At 35.0% G+C, this 9,083-nt stretch overlaps 1 pseudogene; it reads left to right on the top strand.

Annotated features, from left to right (window-relative positions):
• Positions 1 to 3,248: 3,248 nt before the first annotated feature.
• Positions 3,249 to 8,997, top strand: LOC142538213 (putative methyltransferase PMT12; annotated as a pseudogene).
• Positions 8,998 to 9,083: the final 86 nt, after the last annotated feature.

Raw genomic sequence — 9,083 nt, 5'->3', positions numbered from 1 at the left:
AGATCTCATTCCAAATTGGGAACATTGGTTGTTGGTTCCGGATAGATTATAAGACATCAACATTTTATGTAAATATTTAGGAAAGCATTTTGAATGACATTTTATTTATCAAGACTGCTAATTGATGCAATTAGTTTATGGAAGATAGTGTTTTTGTACGCTAATTTATTCAATTTTGTATTTTCAAAGTTTTATTTTTGTGCATTAACTTTCAGTTTCCGGCTATTTTCATCAAATTATTGACGTGACATCGTTGACGCGACTTCAAAATTTTTTATCTTATCAAGTGTAATTGACAAAAATAACAGAAAATTAAAAGTGATCAAGTGTACAAAACCAACATTTAAAAACTTGATAGAGCATAATCCCAAAATTGGATAAATTAAGGAAAAAAATTATTTTCCCATCAGTTTAATTTAATAGCATAATTGATATGAAGTGGTGGTGAGATCAGTACCTGAGGCCAGAGCTACAAGTACAGTGACTACCGAAATTGATTTAAAAAACGCAGCAATTGGGATTTTCATTTTCTGATCTTTCTTAAGATTATATTTTGCAAGAAATTCTGGCTAATAATCTTTTTAAATAACATTTGAAACTCAATTTGGTCGAAATATCGATTTCACACAAAAAATTATTGATGTGACATAAAAAAAATAAAAACATGACACATACATTGTTTACTATTTGATTTCATGTCAGCATCAAAAAAAAAAAATATATGATTGAAATTGAAAAAAATAATACAAGTCAGTACAAAAAATGTTGTTTTCCCGACCATGCACAGATACGTAGCTAGGTCCATGGCCAATATTGAGTCCAACATTTTACGTCTTGGGAAAATTACACGTGGTATTTTGGTATACTATACAATCCATAGCAAAGATGAATACAGGTGATACATGCATGTTATCTCTGCAATGAGACTTCAATTAGTTTGTGTTACCTCCTTAGAAAGACCATATTTCATTATGACGTGACCGAAATAACCGATTTTAAGATCTGTTACGTCTTTTCGGTTATGATAGATAATGCAGATATATATGATTCAGAAAAAAAATTTGTCTTGCGCAAACACAATATTATCTCAAATGATTCGATCCATCTTATAAGTAGAAGCGATTCATCGTAAGATATACTAGCAACTGGGGTATACGTAGAGTGCTATATTGAATGCTTGAATTCTTGAGCATTTGGTAAGGTGTTTGAATTCAATGAGAAGTCCCCAAGAGCTTGCCCAATGTGGCATAATATTGGGAGTACCATCGGAGAGTTTTCATCTGAACTTTTGAATTTATTCAACGATGGATCGGCGTCGATAAGTACCGGCCGAGATAAGTTTTAAGATACATGAAAGTAAATCAGCAAAGATGATATATAGATAACTGCATTTTATCATTATGCTAGCAAATGATCTGTAAACATAGTAAATTCTTTGGGTCTAGCAATAGAACCTACATTGGCAATAATGACTAGTTGTGTGCGACCCAACTAAGCATAGACTCGATACGTAGTTACTTGCGAAAATAATATAGCTTCTGCAGACGGCTTCGCATGATCCAGTTACATTGTCGTTGCATGGATACACAAATTCAATCTCGCAAACTCTCCCATGCACGAGGCCATCTGCATCAGCAAATTTAAAATAAAACTATGTAAAGATGAGAAAATCCAAAGAAGATGTCGAATATGAAATGTCGTCTCAAATTTGAAACATTGATATCATATGAGTTATAAGACGTCTGCGATTTATATAAATATTTAATAAAGGATTTTGGATGACATTTTATCTATCAAAACTGCTGACTGAATTCGTATGGAGTGGTTGTGAGATTCAAAACCTGAGGCCAGAGCCGCCAGTACAGTGACTACCAAAACTAATTTCAAAAGCGCAGCAATTGGGATTTTCATTTTCTGATATTCTAAGATTATATGTTCCAAGAAATTCTGGCTAATAATTTCTTTAAATAACATTTGAAAATGCTCAGTTTGGTTAAAAATGATAAATGTTTGGAATATAATCTGCTCAAGAACAGTAAAATATATTAAAATAATAAATGTATTTAATGTTTAGCACTTTTTCTTGTGGCCGAGGAAATTATTTTCATTCCAAATTTACAGAACAAATCAATTTGACTATATAATTTGGTTACGATATCTCAGTAATAAATTACTATCATGTTATTGACTAATTTACGTCGATTATGAATTAATGTATATGCATTTTGTAATTTGCATAATTGCATCGAGTACTTTACTTCTAGCCGCGTAATTGTATAATAGTTCGATATACATAAAAAAATTAAAAAAGCTTTTCGACCATTGATGTCGTTTCGAGTTTGGAGTATGATAACATGCAAGAGTATGTCTTTTGTGAGACGGGTCAACCCTACCGATATTTACAATAAAAAGTAATACTCTTAGCATAAAAAGTAACATTTTTTCGTGGATGACCCAAAAAAGAGATTCGTCTTACAAAATACGACTCGTGAGACCGTCTCACATAAGTTTTTGCCTTAATTGCAAAGAGATTCCGTTGTCATATATATATATATGTGTGTATATATATATATATATATGGTCAAAGATTATAAAAAATGTGAAGCGTGACGAAACCTCAAGATCAAGTTTCAAGTTTAAACAATTTTAATATGAGATTAAACGTTAAAAAAAATTTTTTGTTTAACGAAACTTCAAGATCAAGTTTCAAGTTTAAACAGTTTTAATATGAGATTAAACGTAAAAAAAAAGTTTTTTGTTTCAATTAAAAGTTTAATTATCACATACCAATAAATAAACTAAATAACACACACATATATATACAATAAATTTAATAGTAATGCAAAATTTTCAAATTTAAATAAAATCTCAAAATTGAAGGGAAGGGTTTTGATGGGATAATGACCCATGAGTTTTGAGGCGAATGAAATTTTTTTTAGAGTTTTTAGTTGATGGAAATTGAAATGATTTTAATAAGTTAATTTAAAATTTGAAAAAAAAATTAACGTGTAATCGCGTTTAATGTTGCTTAAGGCGATCATCCTAAAATTGAAATCTTCTTTCTTTTTTGTCTGATCGTAATATTTTCATCACGTTTCTGGTTTAATCATGTTTTCTAAACAAAACACACACAAAGTGGCGCGCGCGCGCGCACACACTATATATATACATATATATATATATATACACACACGTTCTCGCTGTGTGGTTGGCACGTGAGATATGTCCATTGGATAGAGTATGTGAGATACACGTGCGACTGAAGTTCATGCACAAATCCATGCAATTGGGATCTCCAAATTCACAGAATATAATGAAGGGATTCAGCTATGGCGGAGGATCCAATCCATTCTCTCTCCTCAAAGTATCTGCATTCCTATTCGTTTCACTCCTTTCCTTCTACTTCGGCAAGCAGTTCTCCGATGTCTTCTATCAGCAGCTCGGTTTCTTCTCATCTCAGCAATCTCAAACGCCGCCGTCTTCCTCCGTCGTCGGCCTCTCTCCTAATTTCAACAAAATCTTCGATCTTCATGCGCTCATAAATGAGACAAGTTTCCAGCAGCAACAGCAAGAGATAGTGCCAGCTCCTGCTCCAGCACAGCCTCCGCCGGTGCTGGAGAGAATGGGGGTGGTGGATGAAAGTGGAAATATGACGGTTGATTTTGATGTGGGCGAGTTTGATCCGAAGATGGTGGAGAATTCGGAGAACGCGAATGAAACTGAGGGATCAGAAAGTGATGAAAAAAGCGATAAGAAGGTTAGAGTTAGGCATCAGAAGTTTGAGATGTGTCCGCAGAGTATGAGTGAGTACATACCTTGTCTGGACAACCAGGAGGCCACTAAAAAATCGAATTCGACGGATGAAGGGGAGAAATTTGAGCGGCATTGTCCTGAAAAGGGGAAGGAGTTGAATTGCTTGGTCCCTGCTCCTAATGGGTACAAAACTCCTATTCCATGGCCCAGAAGTCGTGACGAGGTAAACTTTTTCCTTTTCTCAAATAAAACTATTTTAAAAAAATTTCCTTTTATCAGTTTGAGTTAAAGGTCATCACTTGTTCTCTCATTGTAAGCTGGTCAAATTGGGTTCTTCTTGCTGGACACTTGTGCACAACACTATTGTGATGCGATTAGTCAACCATGGATTTACTTATATATAGAAAAGTGTCCTGATGGTTTCAATAGCCAATATATCCTACGGCTCATGAGTTACGTGAGAGCAGCTCAGAATGAACCTCAAATTGTTATGCTCTCAGGTTTGGTTGAAATATATGTTGGACTCGGTGTCTCGGCCTAAGATGACTTGAAAGCTATTGCACTGCTTATTATGCAAGGGGGGTGCAAATGTGGATGGGTGTTGATGCGCGAGCAAAATAAGACAGTGATAATCATTAACATGGTAGTTATGTTCCCACTGTATTCCCCTGCAGGTGTGGTTTAGTAATGTTCCTCATGCTCGTTTGGCCGAGGACAAAGGAGGTCAGGATTGGATAACTATTGACCAGAACAAGTTCAAGTTTCCTGGAGGTGGTACGCAGTTCATTCATGGGGTAGACCAGTACTTGGATCGGATTGAAAAGGTGTTCATTCATTAATTTTAATAGCTGCCGACATTCTAATACAAGAATGGGTTGTATTTTAGAAGGATGAATGCAAAATGAGCTTTGGAACTTCGATCTTGTCTATATTTTTAGATGCTCCCTGAAATTGCATTTGGTCGACGAACTCGAGTTGCTCTGGACGTTGGTTGTGGTGTTGCGAGTTTCGGCGCTTATTTACTATCACGGAATGTTATCACCTTGTCTGTGGCCCCAAAAGATGTTCATGAGAATCAGATTCAATTTGCTCTTGAGCGTGGATGTGCCTGCGATGGTAGCAGCATTAGCAACTCGGCGTTTACTTTATCCAAGTCAAGCATTTGACTTAGTACATTGTTCAAGATGCAGAATCAACTGGACTCGAGATGGTAAAACTATTTTTATCTGAAACTTTATTCTGAGAACGAATTTTAATAAAACTCCTCCATTTAGTTTTAATTGTGAGGTGAAAAATTTCACCTTTTTTTTGTTGATATACTGCAATTGAAATTGTCAACTTGTTCATCTTGTAGTGATAAGGAATGTTAAGGGAATTTGTCCTTTTAAGTTTGAATTTCAGAAATCTTGGGCTGTGTTTTGCTCCATCGACCAAAGTTTAGCGGAATGTATGTAAAAAATTGGAGAATCTATGCTATATATATTATCTTAAAATTCGTAATTATGGACCTTTTATGACTAAAATCTAGCCCTTCTTTTCTAGAAAACCCACTATCATATCGCTATGTTGTTTAAATGATGCAATTTTGTTTGCTTGTTTGAATGTTTATAACTCAACCAACCTGACTCAAAAGATGGACTCGTCATTGATTGTATGCCAAGTCTGACATTGTGTAAGTGAAAATTTGAAATCCTGCTTTATAATTTTTATCGATGCTTACTCTAGATGAGGAAAAGATTGTGTGTTGGAGATTCTTGTTGCTACACCATAATTTGATGTGGAGTTTAAGATCCTTGTTGCCAAAATTTTACTCTGACTTTGGTAACATATGGAACTTTTCACACACTAATATTAATTCTTGCCATATGCAAACTATGTTTTCTTGGTCTAAAAAAATCTCATATGTTTCAGGGATTAATTATTTTAACTCATGCTTGTGCTTCTGTTTCCAAATTGTTGCTGCGTAGATGGAATTCGGCTTCTTGAAGTCAATAGGATGCTCCGAGCAGGGGGATATTTTGTCTGGGCAGCGCGGCCTGTTTATAAGGATGAAGCAGTCCTTGAAGAACAATGGGAAGGTAAATTACTTGAAATTCGGTGTGAATTAAAGCCATGCTTCATACCATGAGTTACTTGTTCCCCATTAGTGGACTTTTGTTCATAAGAGTAATTCTTCGGTGTCTACAGATATGGTTAACCTTACTAAACGTATTTGTTGGACACTTATGAAGAAGGAGGGGTACATTGCAATATGGCAGAAGCCCTTGAACAACAGTTGCTATTTAAGCCGTGAGAAAGGATCCCAGCCTCCATTGTGTATACGTGATGATGATCCTGATAATGTTTGGTAGGATTCCCGACTCTTTGGTTATCTTTAATGTAAAGTAGCTATTGAGTACGCCTGCTACACCTGCTTTGATACCAGTAAATGTAATCTATACTGGATTGGTGGTGTGTTTCTGTTTTTTTGCAATCCATTCTGAGCATGTAAGGGTGAAGAGTTGTAACATGTATTGGCAGATTATGATCCAAACGAGTGAATGAGTGCAAAACTAAGTGTCGAGCGTGAACTTTGTTATGAGATGAAGATTGCACTTGCGCTAAGTAGTTTTCGGAAGAAAATAATAGACCAAAATGTAAAACAAATGCATGGGAGAGGAATGTCTTTTCATGAAGCGGGCTCATTTACTAGTGGAGAGAGATGTTAAAACAGAATGAAACTTGGCTCACGCGTTACATTGCCTTATGTTTTATGATGTGATTAACGATAATCAATGGGCTGTATAGAGTGTTCTGTCTTCTCATAATTTACCATTCCTAATTTACTTCAGGTACGTAGCTTCGAAAGTATGCATAACACCTTTGCCAGAGGAACGATATGGCTCAAATGTTACAATCTGGCCAGAACGGTTGCAGAATCCTCCAGATAGGCTTCAGAGCATACAAATCGATGCTTTCATATCAAAGAAAATGCATTTCAGCACGGAATCAAAATATTGGAAAGAAATAATCGACGGTTATATACGTTATTTACATTGGAGCAAGATAAAATTTCGAAATGTCTTGGACATGAGAGCAGGTTTTGGAGGGTAACTCTACATACACAGACTTCTAATTCCATTTTACTTTTCTGTTTGATATTTATCAGTAAACTATGAAGGAGCACTTTCTGGTAGTATCCTTGGTGCTCATCAGTACAGTTTTCTTGACCAACTAAAAAGCTCTTCCACTGGCAGGTTTGCAGCGGCACTGATTGAGAATCATCTGGACTGTTGGGTGCTCAATATTGTCTCTGTCAATGGACCTAATACATTGCCTGTCATATACGACCGTGGTCTTATAGGGGTTATGCATGACTGGTTCGAATTCTTCATGCTTACTTTCTCAATAACAATGACCCGTGAGCAGACAAAAGTTGCATAGCAAAATGTGTTTTAAGATAAGATGCATCTGTTATCAAATTATATGATAACTTGCATATTTTCATTGAAACAGTGATAAAATAAAATTAACTTATAATGATCTTTTATCCTATCGATTTAAATTCTCTTAGATTCTTGTTATATAGTAAAAACAGATGATAATACAATATTTTGCAGGTGTGAGCCACTGGACACATACCCAAGAACCTACGACTTAATCCATGCTGCTGAACTTTTATCAACTGAACGGAAAAGGTACGAGTGGCATCACAGACCACTGTTATATTTTACATATTATCGAACAAAATCGAAGGAGAATACTTATAGATGATAAATCACTTGCTTCGATACATAGTAGAATTAGAAATACAGTGAAGTCAAGTCAAGTTTGGTAAGTTGGCCTAAGATATACACCCCAGATTTAAAAAAAATTATTATTATGTTTCTTACACTCCCCTTGAAGCATGTGAATCATTCCCAGCTTGTTCAGAGAGGACTCAAATCCTGTTTTGATGATGCCTTAGGACATCAATCTCTTGAGAGCTGTGGGAGCATATGATAAGACTAGACACATTGATCGGTTGCCATCAGGAACTACCACATAGGCCATGAATGCGATATTTCCATATTTGTTTAAAATTATTCGCATTCTGGCATGCTGTACTCGCATATTTGATTCGTTTCCTTAACTCAGATGCAATCTCTCCATCATCATGCTTGAAATGGACCGAATTCTGCGGCCTGGTGGACGTGTATATATACGTGACGTACTTGCTGTGATGGATGAACTTCAAGCAATTGCAAAGGCTTTGCGTTGGCGTGTAGCAATGAGGGAAACTTCCCAGGGCCCTCACTCCAGTTATAGAATCTTAGTGTGTGAGAAGCACTTTTTACAATCGTAAAACCACGAGGTATGGATTTCAAATTGCATGTTCATATACCTTTTTGAAAAAACCGGACGGTAAAAACATACGAGGGAGAGGGAGTAGGCCAAATCTCCCTGGTACAAACACACAATCACAACAAATTCCATGTTGGTTGAAATATGTTTCTCAGAGTGACATGGAACAGATTATGCTTGATTATCTGTTTTATTTGCTTTTACTTTTTCATTTTTCAAAAAAGCTCCAAAAACAAAAATTTCGAGATAAACTAAAACTACTCTTGGATTTATATAAATCAAACGGATTTTTGATACACACATAAACGGATTTGGGATGAAAGTTGGTGTAAGTATCATGAAAAAAGAATGAAGACATATTAAAGATGGAAATCAAGATCATATTAATTTTGTCGAAAAATCCATGTAAAAATAAAAAATTTAAAAATGGAAAAAAAAAGTTTCTCTAAACTTTATAAACCCTATTCGGGTTCTCTATTGATTTAAAATTTTCTCTCATTATTCATAAATATAAATTTTTCAAAATTATTAAGAATTATAGCAACATGAACAGGTTGGAGATGATTTTTTTATAAGCCATGGTAGGCTGAGGTTTTTCCAACCAGCCAAATGATGGTCGGCCTATCCCGCCTTGTTCGATGGTGTATTAAAATACCGCTTACCCATTTTTACATCTCTGCTAGTATGTTAGAATTTGACATCTAATATTCCAATATTTGTTCAAAGAATTATATGTAAAGTACTATCAAATAATAACTAAAATAAGCGTGAGTTCCATTAATAGTTTGTGAAAACTATCCTTTTCTTATCGTTCTCTTACAAATATTTTAAATTCAATAAATTGAAAACTTTTCACCAATTAATTTAGAAATTCATTTGTGTACGAAATGAAAGCAACATGAGGCCATTAGCATGAGACGCCCCTGAAAATATAATAGTTATTGTATTTATACACTATATTTTAGAAATAGAAATTTTCTCATTTTGAATACAAAATAACAATCATA

This window comes from Primulina tabacum, chromosome 1 (genome assembly GCF_025594145.1).
Source record: "Primulina tabacum isolate GXHZ01 chromosome 1, ASM2559414v2, whole genome shotgun sequence".
Classification (NCBI taxonomy): Eukaryota; Viridiplantae; Streptophyta; class Magnoliopsida; order Lamiales; family Gesneriaceae; genus Primulina; species Primulina tabacum.
Note: the sequence above shows the minus strand (reverse complement) of the source record. Positions and strands in the feature narration are given on the sequence as shown.